The sequence below is a fragment of the Pezoporus wallicus genome, unplaced genomic scaffold (assembly GCF_028554395.1).
Source record: "Pezoporus wallicus isolate ANWC-B61680 ecotype Strahan unplaced genomic scaffold, APGP_CSIRO_Pwel_v1 contig_6520, whole genome shotgun sequence".
In the NCBI taxonomy this organism is placed as follows: domain Eukaryota; kingdom Metazoa; phylum Chordata; class Aves; order Psittaciformes; family Psittacidae; genus Pezoporus; species Pezoporus wallicus.
In genome coordinates, this window is record NW_026636887.1 from 274,189 (window position 1) to 290,824 (window position 16,636).

Here is a 16,636-nt window from a genome sequence, read left to right on the forward strand (position 1 = left end):
GAGTTCTGGGTGTAACTCCTAAGCCTTCAACCAACTTCATTCTGATGATGATCTCCTTCCTCAGCACAGTATTAGGTCTTTGTATTAAAAGTTGCTGTCTATGGGGAAAAAAACATCACCATTAAAGGCTGCATCTGCACTACAGAACTAGAGATGCTTTCTGCAATGGCATAGTGAAATTCTCACCCGTACCCAAACTTTTGCAAGTGGGATGATCTATTCAGATTTTACCAAAGATACTTTGTGGTTTTGAAGTGAAATTTGACCAGCTTAAAATAAACTAAAAAAACCTACAACTACGGTAAAGTGATTAAAGCAGTATGTCTTTGTCTAATCTTGGTACTAAAGGAGCTCCACCAGTTACCAAGTTTAAAAGCCTTCAGAATGACTTAGGAGTAGGCTGCATACCTGTAATCTTGTCTTTACTGCTCCAATGAGGTGCCTAGATAAGGTTGTGATTACAATCCACAGACACAATTAAAGGTTGCCTTTTGTATGCCAATGCATAAATGATATAAAATGCATGGCTGCAAACATCTGCCAAAGCCATTGTGCGTATTTGACTACGACTAGTGTGTTAAAATCAGTCTTGGATAAATATGTCAATTCTTGAGTAAAAGGTGGTACATGAGGCATACTTCAAGCACCAGATAACTCAGTGAATACAAACATCAACAGCAGAAGTAGATTCCAATATCTCCTTTTCTGATCCCCATCCCCCAAAAAGAGGCTGTGAGTGATAGAAATTGCACAAACATAACGCTACCAGAATATAAGTAGCAAACAGTGAGCTATGACTCTTTGCCAATTTGCTTTTTGATGTCCTGTTGGCAGATGCAAATATTCATGCATTGCACAGCAGCAGCGAGTTCTTCTCATTTCTTTCTTTGTTACCTTCTCACCTGGTTTTCTGATTGAACCTGGAGTCCTTTCTTCTTTTTTCTTTCTTCAGTTTGCCTTGCTATTATAATTCTGGTCCTGTTCTCATGACATAATGTCTTAATAAGTTTCTTGCTGAATTTATTTATAATAATCTCCATTTAGTAGATAGTGGACAGTATTTCTGTGTAGATGTTGCTTAATATTCAGAGGCTAGTTCTTCATGCATGAAGGGGGACTTTTTTGCTCCTAATTCACAGTTCATTGCTTCATTACCTGGTGCAGATGCTCAATTTTATTCTCTTATGTCATCTCACCCCCATCTAACTACTCATTTTTGAACTTTCTTGGAAAACATCCATCTTTGTATTCTCTGCATGGACAAGATGTATAGCTCTTCATAATACTTCGTTACAGAGCTCTCTTTCTGGTCTTTTACAAGGAACACATTTGATCAGAGCAGCTGATACTGGATCTGGAGTGACTGTAAGTTAGGGGAACACTTTCCCATTCTGAGCAGTGTGCCCTTGCAGCACAGAACACCAGCTGTGTCCTGGACTGCATCAAAAGGAGCGTGACCAGCAGGTTGAGGGAGGTGATTCTGCTCCTCTACTATGCTCTCATGAGACCCCACCTGCAGTGCTGCGTTCAGCGCTGGGGCCCCCAAAAGGCAAGAGGGACATGGACCAGTTGGAGTGAGTCCAGAGGAGGGCCACAAAGATGCTCAGAGGGCTGGAGCACCTCTGCTATGGAGACAGGCTGAGAGAGTTGAGCTGAAGAAGAGAAGGCTCTGGGGAGACCTTGTAACAGCCTTTCAGTAATTAAAGGGGGCTACAAGAGATCTGGAGAGGACTTTTGACAGGGGCATGTGGTGGCAGGACAAGGGGTAATGGCTTTAAACTGACAGAGGGGAGATTTAGATTTAGAGATTAGGAGAAAAATCTGTACTGTGACGGTGGTGAGGCCCTGACACAGGATGCCCAGAGGAGCTGTGGCTGCCTCGTCCCTGGCAGTGTTCAAGAGCAGGTTGGATGGGGCTTTGGGCAACCTGGTCTAGTGGAAGGTGTCCCTGCCCACGGCAGGGGTGGTTGGAACCAGGTGGTCTTTTAAGATCCCTTCCAACCTGAACAATTCTATGATTCTGTGATAAGCCAGTTCCTCTACTACTGTGCATTGTCTTATGTTGACTGGAGTTACTGGAAATAAACTGGGTTACATTATGCAGTGATGGTGATCCAGGGGTCTCCTCTGAGAGCGCTACTTATTGAAATTAATTTCAGATACCACAGTTTTGGTGAACAGAATTGAAATAAAAGGGATTTTTCAAAATTAATGAAGTTAATGCATGTAAACTGATGTGAAAGAGAATGGTTTGTCAAACCTTACATAAAAAGTTACATTACAGGAATTATAAAAGGACTGTATCAAGTAGTTTCTGGTGTTGGATTCACACACATTTATGCTATAACCAGAAATAAATGTGGCTTGATGTTTTATACTGTTAAGTATTCCAGAGTTCAGAAACCCCTTTGCACTTAGGGAAAAACACTAGCAACTGGCAAAAGAAAACTTTCCTCGGAAGTGCTTGAATTGGAAGGGATCTCTGGAGGTAGTCTGGACCAACTCCTCTCAAGGCAAGGTCAGCAGTGACCAGATCGCTCAAAGTTCCTAAGAAACAGTAACTGTAGTATTTCAGGGCTGCTATGTTTTAGCATCTTTGTTCTTCTAGAGCTTTAGTTGAAGTTCAAAGTTACCAGTTGAAAATCTGTCACTTTTAATCCTGCAACTGGCAACTCTGAGGTAGAAGACTTTATGTTTCTGTGTGGCAAATGGGCATTTGCAGCCATATCTGTGGCCTTATAAAAGAAACAAGGCAGTAGTAATTTTATAAATGAGACACATGTCATAAGCTTGCTTATGTTCTAAAGATCATCAAACCCTTCAGATTTTCTTCTTTAGGTTTTTTACTTCATGTCAAACTTCGGGTCTGTCTGCTTTGAAAAGCTGTGGAAGATTCTAAAAATAAGATTCAAGCAGAAAGCAGACACTTCAAATGTTTGATGGTGTCACAACATGTTCAGCTCCATGACTTTGGCAATCTCAGGAAGAGCAAGGTATGAATACAAAGCTGTAGGAGAGCAGGCTTTGAGAACAGGGAAGATTTTCATAACTGCAGCTGCCCGAAAAGAGACAACACCACCTCCCATCCCCTTGAAAACCTTTTGGATTCACACCAGCTGTGGAAGAGCCAAGTCTTCAGATTTTTTTTTCTGTGAATTCTACTCTTGTAGAGAAACAGAATTAGGAGCAGATAATCTTTGTTTCACTATCATAAGCTGAGTCTGGCCCTTGCCATTTCTTCTTGTATCTATTCCATGGGAAAAGTAACTTTGAACAGATATATGCCTTTCAGTGGAAAGGTCACGTCTCTGCAGAGCATTTCAGATCTGTGCTGCTTACATTTCTTTACAGGGATCACATATACACAGCTTAACCAGGTGAAGTGAAAAAAGGTTACTGAGGAAATGGTTCAGCATTTTCTTGGGCTGAAGGAACAAATCATTGAGGGGTCAGTTAACACTGTTGTTGCTAGTTGCACTGAAATGACTGATTTCCCATATAGGTATAGCTGTGAAGTAAATTGGTTGTATGTATTTTGGATTCGGTGAGGTGCTTTTCCTCTTCGAGCTGCTTCTATTTAGGGTGCTGTGGGGGAAGAAAAAACCACCAGAACTCAAGTCCTCAGCCTCTATGGTAATATTTTACTGAGAGTTAAACTGAAAGTTAATTCCTTCAGTACTCTCAGAATTAATTCACTAGCCACTGCCTGGGAAATAATTACTTGAAAATGGAACTTGGTCACCTGACAGTAAAATATCATGAAAGGATTAAATAACTAAAATAATGAACACAAACTAATAGCTCTGAATCAGTTGATAGCTTAGGAGTTAACATTTGATTTTTTGTATTTCAGATTAGCACAATGTTTTAACAGGTAATGCTCATTTAACAGGAGATACTGGCTAATCTCATTGTGAATTACAATTATTCCTGAAGATAAATAATTTGTCTTCCTCTCCTGCAGACATCTTAGCAACACTTGCAGGTAATTCATTTGTCCTTCTTAGAGATCAGATCCTCACACTGATATTTCCCAGGTGAACATGTGTTACCAATTACTGCTGTTTTCATCTGGGGGCATTTGAAGTCCCTGTAAGGCTGTCTCGTGGTGGTGCAAATTCCTTTGAAAAGGTCATTCATGTGGAAGGCAATACAAATCAATGGACTTACAGAAATGGTCCATGGATTCCTGGGTGCTTGTTACCATGGGCTGAAAACCTCTGCACTAGGACATGAAGTGCTTGGGTATGCATATATAGCCCTTTTATCTCAGCATATAAGCTATTTTTCCCTCTGCTTCATCTGTCACAATTGTACACAGTATACTGGCCCTGAAGAGCACTGTAGCAACAAGTGGAGCCCTCTACGTAAAGGGGAATGCTTTTGCCTTTACTTTCAGGCTTTAGTCCAGGAGCGGGTTTCTTCTGCATTCCTTTACTGGTAGCTAAGAGGACCAGAGAGTGAGCTGGAGCACTAAGTCCATGATTTTCCACAATCCTTAGCTGTTAGCTGGGTTTCTGGCTGTGATTTAGGCTGTTCTAAGGAGATTTCTGAGGTAATTCTAGCTTTGAATGACGACTTGTCCTGACCATCAAATCAGTACATGTGTTTCTGATCGTTGGGGTTGGAGTTGCTCCCTCATCCTCTTTTATTTGTAACTGTAAGGATAGTCCTGGGGTACAGCTGAAGATGTAGCAACTCTCCTAACATGCCAGATAGTAAGCTTGTTAGCTTCATTTTCTTCCTGTGTTGTTTCTGCGTACCCTTACCCTCTCTGAAAAATCATTTCATGGGAATATAAATGCCTTACTGAATAAGGCTAGCAGTCCTTCTGGCTTAACATTTTTTCTCCCACCCTGGCACATGAGCTTTCTCCTCTGTCTTCCTCTTGTTATTCTCTGGCATCCAAAGTCCCTTTCAAGCCTCCTACCTCCACAGTCTTTTATGGCAGAAAGTTCGAGTTTGCTGCTGCTTATGTGAAGAAGCTCCTTCATTTACTTTCTCTAAGATAATATTTGAGGTACATCAACCGTTTCCCTAATCTCTGCTTTGTAAGATTTGAGCTATTCTATTTAAACAACATCACAATAATGGGCCAGTTATTATTATTGGGCATAATTACATCTCAGTGAAAAATAATCTCTTTGGTTATTGACTGACTAGTAGAGTGGTAGGTGAAGGAGATGGGTCCATTTAGGGGAGGGCAAATCTACTTTGGTGACAGATCAAATGCAGGCAAGAGAGTGATGGGGAAAAGATATTATAGGTAGGAAAAGGGGCATCTAAAGCTGCAAATGCAAGAAAACACATTAAGAGAAGGGGGGAAAGAATTGTATCTGTAACTTTACTGAATTAATTTTCTCCCCCTTGGCTGTACTTGCAGTGCTGGTGGTCTGGTGCATTCATGTTTTAAACATCACAGCATGATATAGCCACATAAAGGAAGAGTACTGGAAACTAGCAGTGACTGCACAGTGCAGTCAGTGTCAGAATTGAAAGCAGAATCTCTTACTCGCTTCTCTGTTTAATTGCCTCCAGTCAGACGTTTACACATAGCAGAGAGTTAATGATGTGGCTTTTAAAAATTACTGCAAATTGCAATTCTCTTACATTAATATGATTAATTTGAACTAAAACCCGTAGCTAAGATACTGCTAAGGCACAGTGGTGTGTAGAGATGTAAAGTTGTATGTGCAGCCATAGCATAACTGCCTGTTCTTTTCTCTCCATGTTCTATAATGGTAGAAAGGGGCTGATCTGTTAATTTATTATATTCAGTATCAATGTAGATGTCAGGAGAATGGTATTTTAAATAATATATTGAAGCAAATTACGATAGCCTAAAATATGTTAGAGTGAAGAAAATACCTTCAATAAAAATACCTAAGTTACCAAATCAGTACAGGCCATTGCAGTTATCCCAAAACAATGGGTGCTTGACTATTGAAATTAAACCTAAGTGACAGCCTAACAGTAAGAAGGTGCAAATCAGTTTATGCCAGTTCCATGCTTTTAAACATTGCAAGTGGCAGCTGTTTAAAAAGCAAGCCAAGCTTCTGAAAATGCAAGTGATAAAGTATTACTCAGGGTTGGTTTGATTTTTGAACCTTCTTGTCTGACGCGCAGTTCAACATTTGAAGTTCTTGGAATGTAGAAAGATTGGGGGATTTCAATGCCCTCCAGGAACTAACTGCCTGCCCTAGCTGCTTGAAGTTCATCTACTTAGCTTCACATCTGCTCATTGCCTCTCTCTGCTGCCCGCATCTGCCCACCACAACAGGAGCACTGTGGCTCTCCTGGCCCCTTTTGTGCATTCCAGAGCTCAGCTTCTCATTTCCTGGGCTCCTGCTTCTATTTCAGCCTTTTTGCAAGCTGCCCAGGGAAGAGCAGCCATAGGATGCCGAGTATTGTTTGCTCTGGGATCGCTGACCTTAGAGGAGGAGAAGGAGTATGGTGTAGCCTGTCTCCTGTAGTACTCACTATCTTCTCCAGAAAGGCAGGGAAGTGAGGCAGGAGCAATTGGGCAAAGTTTTCCAGCATTTGGCTGAAAGGACCAACAGGGTAATTCCTAATTGCCAGCAAGGTAGGCCTCCTGCTCCTGTGGCAACAAGTTCCAGTTCTGACTGCGTTTTGTAATCCATGGAGAAAGTAAGGTAAGAATTGGCAAACCTAGTCCTGCTATTCTTCTGTGCTTTCATTTTCAGTTTTTCAGTGATGCAGTGTTTGAGATGGAGACATTGAAAGGGAATGTTAATGTTTAAAACAAAATTGGAAGTGTTTGATCTTCTTGCATTTAAGAGAGTGGAAACAACTTCATCCTTGGTACAAGAAAGCTTTTATTGAGCCAAGCTTGAGCTAAATATGATGAGAAGTCAATAAAACTTGTAAGTAGCTTGAAGATTTTTCAAGCTTGCATGAGCTTTTGTTGGTGAGCTTTTGTTCTGGAGAGAAAATGTTTAGCTTGAAGGTTAAGATGAATCAGGTGACTTCTTGATTATCCAAAGAATGAAGGCTGTGTTTGCACCCTCATTCCTGTTCCTTTGCATATGGTTCTTTCATCCATTCAGTCTGTGCTAGTCAGGGAGAAAGGCTGTTTGAAGAAGGAACTATAGAGCACTCTGTCTCTCATCCAGCAACAGCTGAATACTTTATGGAAGTATATTAAGTCCTTGACAGGAGAAGGTAGCCAGCTGGCTGCTGCAGCAGGATGTTCATGTTCTCCCTCACAACTGAGAAGGAGGAGTTGGCAGGGTGCCTGCTGAGCTTGCTGGGGAAGAGGGAAGGCACAGACTCTTGCAGTATTTTAACTAGGTGGGCCATTAACCAAAAAAATGAGGCAGAAAGCATGCATTTCAAGTCTGCCCAGGCCACCAACTGGAAAGTGGTAAAGGGCTGACTTTAATACAGGTACTTACCACCCCAGAGCCTCCACAGTTTGAGGTAGGTTAAGAATCTGCTTACTTAAATGTTCCAAACAAGTAAATTAACTACACCAGTGTTTGTCCTGCTTGGAACAGCATGCAGAGACTCACTGATTAAAATAGTGATGTGGCAGTTCTACAGAATTTGGAGTCTGGAGATTGGCTGTCCTTTCTTGTCCTAATGAGTACAGTTCAAGTCAAGATGTCAGTGTGGGTTACCAAGAAAGATAATAGAAAAGAAGGGAATTCACATTATAATTGGCAAGTTCAGAAAAGAGAGAGCACTAGAACAGGGCTCACCATTTCATTATGCCAAGTTTTGAAACAACCTGAGATACTATCCAGTTAATCATTTATTTCCAAAAAGCAAGAAGGTGAAAACAGCCTTAAGGCACAACCAATTAGCACAGAAATAGATACATATTTCGGGGGTGGATGACTAAATGTGCTGAGGTACAAGTATGTGAGACAAACCAAGTCTTAGGTCATTAATTTACAGAGTGTTCTGCTCTACATGCTTCCTTGCATGAACTGTCCCAGCCAGCCCTGTGTGGCTGCTTCATTGACTGATGAAGTTCCTCACTCATTTAAGCACCGAAATTGGTAGTCTAGGAGATGTTTTCAGTAATGTAATTAAGGAATCCTACTGACTTACATAGATTCAAAGGATAAACCAGATCAGGGGTCTGTGTTTGTAGATGCTGTTCCGTGACCTCCACTGTATTTTGGAATAGACCTTCTTCCAGCTTTTTCACAACTACTGAAGGTAAAGATGATAGCAGCAATAAGTGCAGAGGCCTGTATGGATTTTTGATGATGGAGTTTTGTGTACTCACAAGGTATTTGAAACGAACATGTCATAGAGGTCCAACCATTGAGGTTGGACCTCATAGAGGTCCAATACGCATTCAGATAGCATCGCTCTTTGAATGCATAGTCATACTAAGTCTCCATGTCCAAGATCCAAGTGATCCATTTATGAAGATCACTAAATATTCATGTCATCTGGCCTGACCTTTCAGAAGGCAGGAAGTATTGCTCTCTATTGCTTTCCCCTAATTTTCTTTTGATTTAGCTCTTGGAGAGAGTTGGGAAAAAACCTTAAATGCTGGTATCAGTTTACTGTCCCCTCCCAAACTGGCAAAATTAAAGTAAGCTCTGATGCTTTTGTGCAAATTCACAGTAAATCAGATGTGTTAAACCAAACAAACTTTTGACTGCTAATGAAGGAAGTGGTGAGGGCTCTGGTTTAAGATTACAGGTTGTTAACAACAGGTGCTGGTTTTAGCACTTAGTCACTGTTTGTCCACTTCACAAGACTGAAGATTATCTGGCACCATTTGATGCAAATAACCAAGCTGCCTCAAAAATAGCAGAACCATACAGAGGTGGGTGAGCTGCGTTGTACATCCATCTGAAGTCTGTTTTTCCTTAACTTCCATTAGCAGCAATCACAGTCAAGCTGGAATTAATTAAAAGCACGGGAATACTTTGCGTCTAATGTAGATGTAACTACTGAGATGTTGAGAGTAACTTTGACTCTTTGTCAAGCATACTGTGTAGTCTTTGCTTGCAGATTTGTTTTGCAGCTTGCAGACATGCTCCAGCTACTATTAGAGCTCCGTGGGCAAAGGTTGCAAGGACAGTTGGGAATTTATTGTGCTTTTTCAGTTGTTCAGAGAAGAGGGAATGAATACAGCTCAGGTTTCTCTTAGCAAGTTGAAGGAATTTCAGCCCTTGTTTTTAAACTCGCAACTGCTTGCGGCTTCAAAGCTGTGTGTGAAAGAGAGAAGAGGGAAGCGGGAATACGTAACAGTGCTAATCTTATGTTAACATAAATGTAAGGGTTGAAACCCCAGCTGTAAGCAAACATCTGCAGTAACAGGGGGGGATATTCAAAACACAAGAATTCAGTGCTCTCAGAAACAGGTAATGCATCATAAAGTCCTCTGTTCAGTAGGGTATTGATTGTATATTCAACTTTGTAAAAATCTAATTTAAAAAGCTATTTTTGGCTTTACTTCAAGAAAACTAGTACATATTTGGTTACAAAATTTGGTCAGTGATTGTGTTACTGAGAAATCTGTGTGTAATATACTGTAAGGGGAGCATTTTAAAGAATTAGTCATGCATTGAAGAACTGAATATAAGGAGAGAGGATAAAAAAAAAACACCTACAACCCCCTAGTTTTATTTGGAGGAAAATGGGAATCTTTAATTGCTTGTTTGTACTTCTGGTCCAAGCACTGAGAGCACTTAAATGTCTCTCTCTCCTGTTTTTGACTGTGTGTTGTTAGACTTCTAATGTCTCCAGCTGAAAAAGGAAATTAAGCTGGAATCCCAGTTCCGTCTCTTCTTTTGTGCAGTGGCTCTTTCTCACAACAGGGCAGCTACTTGAAGCAGAGCAGGAATGTTGCCAGTTTATCTCAGCCTCTAGCTACCCACATGGGAAAAGTTCAAGAGCAGAGAGAAAAATCTTGGCCTTAGTCTGTTTTGTTCATTTCTGCACAGGGGTGAAGGAACACACAAACCTGAAAAAGCACTCATTCATCACTGGGTACAGGAGCTAAAAGCGTTCCTTTTTTTTGAGAGGGTGATGGCTCTGCTGTAGACTTCTGCAACGCATGTAGCTCTGTGGGTTGCATTTCTGAAATGGAGTTAATAGGCAAAATAAAACTGAAAATTATTAAAATGTCTAATTTCTCTCATACAGTTAGGTAATTTGGTTTGGATTAGAAGGGACCTTATAGATCATTCAGTTCCAGTCCCACACCACAGGCAGGGACACCTTCCACTAGACCAGGTTGCTCAAAGCCCCATCCGACCTGGCCTTGAACGCTGCCAGGGATGGGGCATCCACAGCTTCTCTGGGCAACCTGTGCCAGGGCCTCACCACCCCCACAGTGAAACCTTTGACACATGAGCCAGTGGACTGGATGCCATGCATATGTTTTGAAACAAAACAGAACTACCACCATTAGTCTTTACAGACTTACGTGTCTTAAGGTGTCTTTTGTTTTTCACTTTCGAGTGGTGGTTTTGTCACAGGACTTGATGTTAGTCATTGAAGAAATTAATGTTAGGTTTTGCGTATGTAAACTGCTTGGAAGGAAGGTTCGTGATTCAACTAGCACAGCTTTCAGTGTTCCTGCTATTACAAATGAAAAGTTTTACAAAATGTATTCTAACATAAATGGGTTAGCATTGGAAATTATTTGCTTTTTTTAGTTAATCAATAATACATATCGTACAACACCTGGAATACACTAACTAGTGGTGTTAGACACACTAGCTACAGTCAGGGATAGATTTGTAATCTATGCAAAGGAGAGATAATTGCTCTATCTCTCCTTCCATTCATCCTTTGCAAAAGAACAGAGATTAAGGGATATGATTTGAGGGGTGACACAAGCCTTTTGTGAAACAACTATGGAAGAAGAAAGTAATTTCTCAGAACTGAGTGCAGTAATGACAAAATAACCAGTTTCTCTAATACGAGACATTACAGATATTTAAACACAGTTCTTTTTCAAAAATTAAGGATTTACATTCATTTCTAACAGTTAAGGCTATCTAGTGTAATCCCATGGGATGAGGCTTCATAAGCTGCAAAACCATCTAATAAATAGATATTTAATCTTGGTTGTGACTTTGTTCCCAAGAGTCATACTAAGCTTGTGTTTATCTCATGTGCCATTTATTTGGGAAGCTTTTATTCAATAAACTGTCTCTGATTAATCATAACATTTAATCAGATCCACTCTGTTTAATGTACCTTTATGTTTTCTTTTCTTTTTCCCTCAGCCAGCAAGAACATAGTGCTCTATAGGGATTTAAGTGCCCCTTCACTGCAGAAATTCTCTTCTAAGACTCCAGAGTAGCCCAGGCCCAAGAGTTTTGTTGCAAACTCTCCAAATAACCGTTTTAGTAAATCCTGGGTTACTAACTTCATTGATTATTTTTGTCACATTAACCTTGAACTACTAAAGCAGGCAATAGTTGCTATTTTGAATGCAGGCAGAACCGTTGCTGGCATCAGCAGCTATTGTGCAATTTTGCATTCTGTCTGTTGTCACATTCTTCTGTTTCACTTTGGTACCTGCTGTCTTTTACAGACCTAAATTCTTGAATGGCAGGTGCACTGTAACAGTCAAAAATATGCATGCACAAACTTGTGAAATGGAGATCATACTTAAGTGCCTTATAAGGGAAGGGAACCCAAGCTGCAGAGCCAAGGCAAATTATCTGTATAACTTGATACTATAAGCAGCTGTTGTCAGCTTCTGTCAGAGAAGTTTATTCAAAGTTAAGTGTTTATAAAGCATCCTGTATCCCTCTACCTGAATACTTTATTGTTAAAAGTATTAAAAATTTCAAATGTAATTCTTTTGAGGTATCTGTAGAACATGGTAATGTAAAATTGGACTACTTCTGTCATTTTCAAAAGTGTCCCAAAGTATTTATATTCTGAAGAACACTGAGATATACTTTTTCTTTATATTAAAGGGACAGGCAAGTGTTTTCCTTATAGTTTATACACTCCTTTTTTTTCAGCTGCACAAAAATCTGAATCTTTGGGTTCTGGTATCTGGAAATACCCTGCTGATTAATCTTCATATGAGACAAAGTTTATTTCATTTCTAAGTGAGAGCCATGAATGGGAATCTTTAGCTTTATCATTCTTGTTCCAGTGAGTGCCAAACCATTGATTTCCCACCACAGTTCTGGTTTTTGCATATCCATCAGTTACAATTTCATGAATTCTCACTGCTGGCAGTAACACACATGTTTTCATTTACTGCATTATGGGTATTCTCCAGACAACCAGTCTGTTGAAAAGAAATTAATCCCAGCAGTGAACTAAGATACTGTATTCTCAGCAGTTCACGAATTCATGTTTTTACATTGAGGCTATTTATATCTGGATTGAATTAATTTGAATATGTAACCAGGTGGTTGTGGTTACATCTTTTATTATCCACTGGATGTGAAAAGCCAGCAGAATGCAATTGCAGGATGGGAAAACTCAGTAAATGCAGTTGGGAAATACAGCATTGTATGGTTGAAAACTCCAGCTTGAATTTCCCTCATTTCTGTCCATGAGTTCAGGCGTGACCAGGATGAAGGAATACAATTATACAATATACTGTAACTAGAGTATCTTAAGGCATACTATACACAATTTTTAGATCTGACTTACTTTAAAATTTCACTGAAGATGAAAATCTAATAACTTGTTGCTCTTTTATCCTGTGGATCCCATTTCACCAACAATAAGAAGTCACAAAATATCCAGACAGCATCTTAGACAACCTCTTTTGAAGGAGAATGGAGACTTTATAGATAACTTGCAAAGGCTGTTACTAAGCTGCAAATTCATACTTAGCAGGGTTGTGCTTTTTATGTGTGTCTTCTGCAATAAATATTCAAAATTCTTGGCTCAAGGAAGAAATGGGCTTAGTCCTGAGCTGCATATTACATGGAGCAAAGAAAGTAAAAAGCTTTAAGTTTCCTTCTGTTGGATATTAAGCAATTTACCCAATCTATTTTCTTCAAACTGGGTTGCTCCTTGTAAGAGGTAGCTTACTTAATTGCAAACAGAAGTTGCATTTTATTTCCTCTGTTGCACTAAGATTGAAGGTTAAAGGGAAGTGTAATTTTTTTATCTCAAGCTTTGATTTGTGTTTGTGCAGTCTGAGAAAATTTCATAGCAATAACTGGAGAAAGTGACAAGCTTGGAAGATTATAAAGGCAACTAAAAACTGCACTGGCAAATTCTTTAGGATTATATTAAGCCTCAGTTAGGCATGTCCCCATGTTGCTAGTCTTAGTTGTAATACTTAGTCATTCTTGTAACTAAACAGCAACTAAATGGACTGGGTAGTTGTGACTCATGAAATCTCTGCCTCTCTCTGCTACAAGAAGTACCTGTTCCAGAGGTTGCTTTTGGTAGGATATGGGTGATATGCTTCCTAACACTGACATCAGTTTCTGATTTTTGGACAAGATGGGATTTAGGATGATAGTGACAGCAGACTCTTTTTTTTTTTTTTTTTTTTTCTTTTTTTTTCTTGCCAGGGATTGCATTGAAACTAGGCTTGCTTCCCTCTTGAAGACTTGTACTTGGAATTCACTGGTTAGGGTGGGTGCATTATTTTTAGTACCAGTCTCTAAACAAACCCTGCCTTTTTCAAGCTGACAACATGTCTGGAAATCAAAAGTTTCTGAAGTGTTAGTAAATAACTGCATAGTTTGTTTCCAAAGTATGCAGGCAGTGAATTTGAATACGTGCAGATAGTTCAGCATTTTTAGTAGTAAGAGAGTGTGCATAGCTAGAGGATTAGAAAATACCTTTTTTAGAAAGTGTTCTGTTGATTTCTTCTTTGCTATATTGATTTTACAAATTCTTTTTATCTAGTGACTAATATATGTACAAGGAATATTGTTGTAATCCCTTGCTTCTGAGGGGCAGCATCTCTGTTAAAATGTGTTTTCCAGATCAGTCTCAATCAGGATAGACTCTTCTATCTTGAGTCAATATACATCAAAGAGGAAAACTCATGCAGTTTTATTCTCTTAAGTGGTAAGGAGAAAGGAAACTGTATCATTGTTTTGATATGGAAATACCAGGATGACTTTTTTCCCTGCAATGTGTGTACAAGATACATGTTGATAAATGATACAAATGACTTTGAGAATACCCATCAGACTCTCTGTAATCTCATGGAGAACGTCTGACACATATTTGATTTATACAACATTGTAGTGTGTTCTGGTTTTCCGTCTGCGAATTGCTGTATTTGAATGCAATCAGTATCTTTGTTACTCATTCACCTACTGCTGTGTCTTTCTTTCTTTCTTGAATTAAATAATTTCCACAGGAGTGATTTCATAATGGTGGTGGTGCTTTCTTATGCCACAGCATATAAACAGAGAAAGTACATTAGAAGGAACTTTTATTAAGAATAACAGTTATTTCTGTAGTGAATACGTCTATATTGTTGCAATGGAGAGAAATACATATGTCAGAGAAATAATTTGGTTAGAGGTTTCATTTGTTTGTGCTTCTGGGAGCAGCCAAACCCCAGTAATTCTCAGTTGTGCTCATTTTGGGCCTCTCTGAATTTTCTCTCCATGAAGAACTGTACCCTGCCCTGCCTTAGACTTAGGGCCCTGCTTGAGACTTAGTCCCCTCCCTTGGTGGAGAAATTAGCTGCCAGGATATGGCCGTTTCTTCTATGGAGGATGTGGAATTAAGAGGCACAATCCTTGGTTGGCATCCCTCAGGGCTCCTTATGGCTTACTATGGGTGTAGTGCAGCTACTGCTGACACCAGCCTTGAAAATTGTGTGACGCAAAAGAGCGTAGAGGAGTTGTTCTTTGTATTTTCCTGGCATTGTCTCATGTACAAGGAGGGCCATAATCAGGAGAGCTAGATTAGTTACAGTACGTATAATGAGACCAGAGCTGAGGCTGCTGTAGGGCAGAAGGGATGGAGAAAGTTCATTTGGTGATGGAAATGGGACTATATCAGCACATTGTCTGTCCACAAGCTTCAGTCCCATTCCCCAGGAGATCAGCAGTATTGAATGGCAAATGTGACCCTGGCATGGCTTTCTCATTCAGTGGGATGGTTACAAGTAAGGAGCTCCTTATTTTGTCTACTCCTTCCTTCCCTCTGCCCCTTGCACAGCTGCAGCATCACTTCTGGCTAAAAGTTAAACATCAAGTTCTGTAAAGTTAGACCTTAAGTGGTTCTGTAGCCATCTTCTTTTTCTGGTGTCACATTTAGCAAATGACTTCTTAGAGAGTTTGCATGAGTTTAAATGAATATGTTCTCTGTAATTCCTGAGGTTCTTTTTGATTCTTCTGGTCTCTGCAGGAATGCCACTAGGCTCTTATCTTCCCTTTTTATGCATGAGAGTGTATGCAGGGCATACTAAACCAGGGTCTGAAAATGGAGTACAATATAAAACATGCACAGAGCAGAATTACGTTACTTAGAGCAGTCAGTTTTGGTTTTCTTCCAACTTAACAAAATACATGATGGGGCTGGGGCAGGGGAAGGCTTCCACAGTAGTTAGACTTCAAATATGGATACAATTCTGTAAGTGTAAGAAGTAATACTGATATTTTCTAATAGATATCTGTGAAATCAGTATTTATGAGTGATTCTGTATTCTTACTGTTTTCTAGCTAATTCATATGCTTTGGGAAGGGAAAACAGACTGGGAAAAAATACATGCTCCTGAAACTGAGGAATGACCCTAGGCAGCTCCCTGTAAAAGACATCAATTGTTTGCACACCAATTAAAGGCTAAATGGCCTACTTCTTATTAGCTAAGTCTAATTTTGTTTCTAATCAGGAAGCTAAATATCAAGGCGGAAAGGGCTTTTCTGATCTTTTTTCAGTGGCTATTACGTGAGTGTTTCATTGCAGTGCACCTGTCTAGGAAACAACACGTGAATGGAGCAGTTCTGAATCCTTGCATTGTTGTTGGAGTTGTTCTTTTTTACTGCCACCACTGTGATTTAGAAAAGCTTCTAACTGATGAAAAATGTTTAGCAGATGTACTAAGTAAAAAAGCATTCAACACAGCAATAAAAAAGCTCTGCTTTTTCTAGTACACCACCATGTTGAGTTTCTCTCCCAAAGGCTAAAATTTCACCCTACTAATGCTGTCAGCACTGTCACTTTTTTTTTTCTTCCAAATCAATCAAAACGAGTGTCCTTTTAAGAAGAAAAATCAATTTAGCCTATTAATTAGATGAACTTACTATGGTGCCCAAAGGCCAGAATATCACTTTGCATGAGATTTGCTTTAAAATGCAATCTGAATTGGAGCTCTCACAGCTTGTCATCAGAAAAGGATCTTAATACTTTAAAATACAAAGTAATCTTTGTTCTAAGTGGTACAAACCCATAAGAATATTCTAGTTAGACATTTTTGGTTGTATTTGTTTTGGTTTTCTTTCTTCCACATTAGATATAGGAACTTGTCAGCCAATATAGCCAGTGTATGGGCAAAATGTTGCTACAGCAAGCTACTAGAAGGTTGTATCCGATAATGGATTATTTTCCTATAGCTTCTTAGCCTTCAGCAAAAGAGATTATAAAATTTAGACTACCAACTCATTAAAAAAAACAAAACAACAAAATGAAAAAAGTTATTAAAGAAAAGTTATTGCATTTGACACTGTCCCAAATGACATCC

General features: G+C 39.5%; 1 protein-coding gene across 6 annotated transcripts in view; it reads left to right on the forward strand.

Annotated features, from left to right (window-relative positions):
* Window positions 1-16,636, forward strand: part of FARP1 (FERM, ARH/RhoGEF and pleckstrin domain protein 1) — a 217,393-nt gene that overhangs the window by 50,713 nt on the left and 150,044 nt on the right. The gene's annotated exons all lie outside the window — the stretch shown is intronic.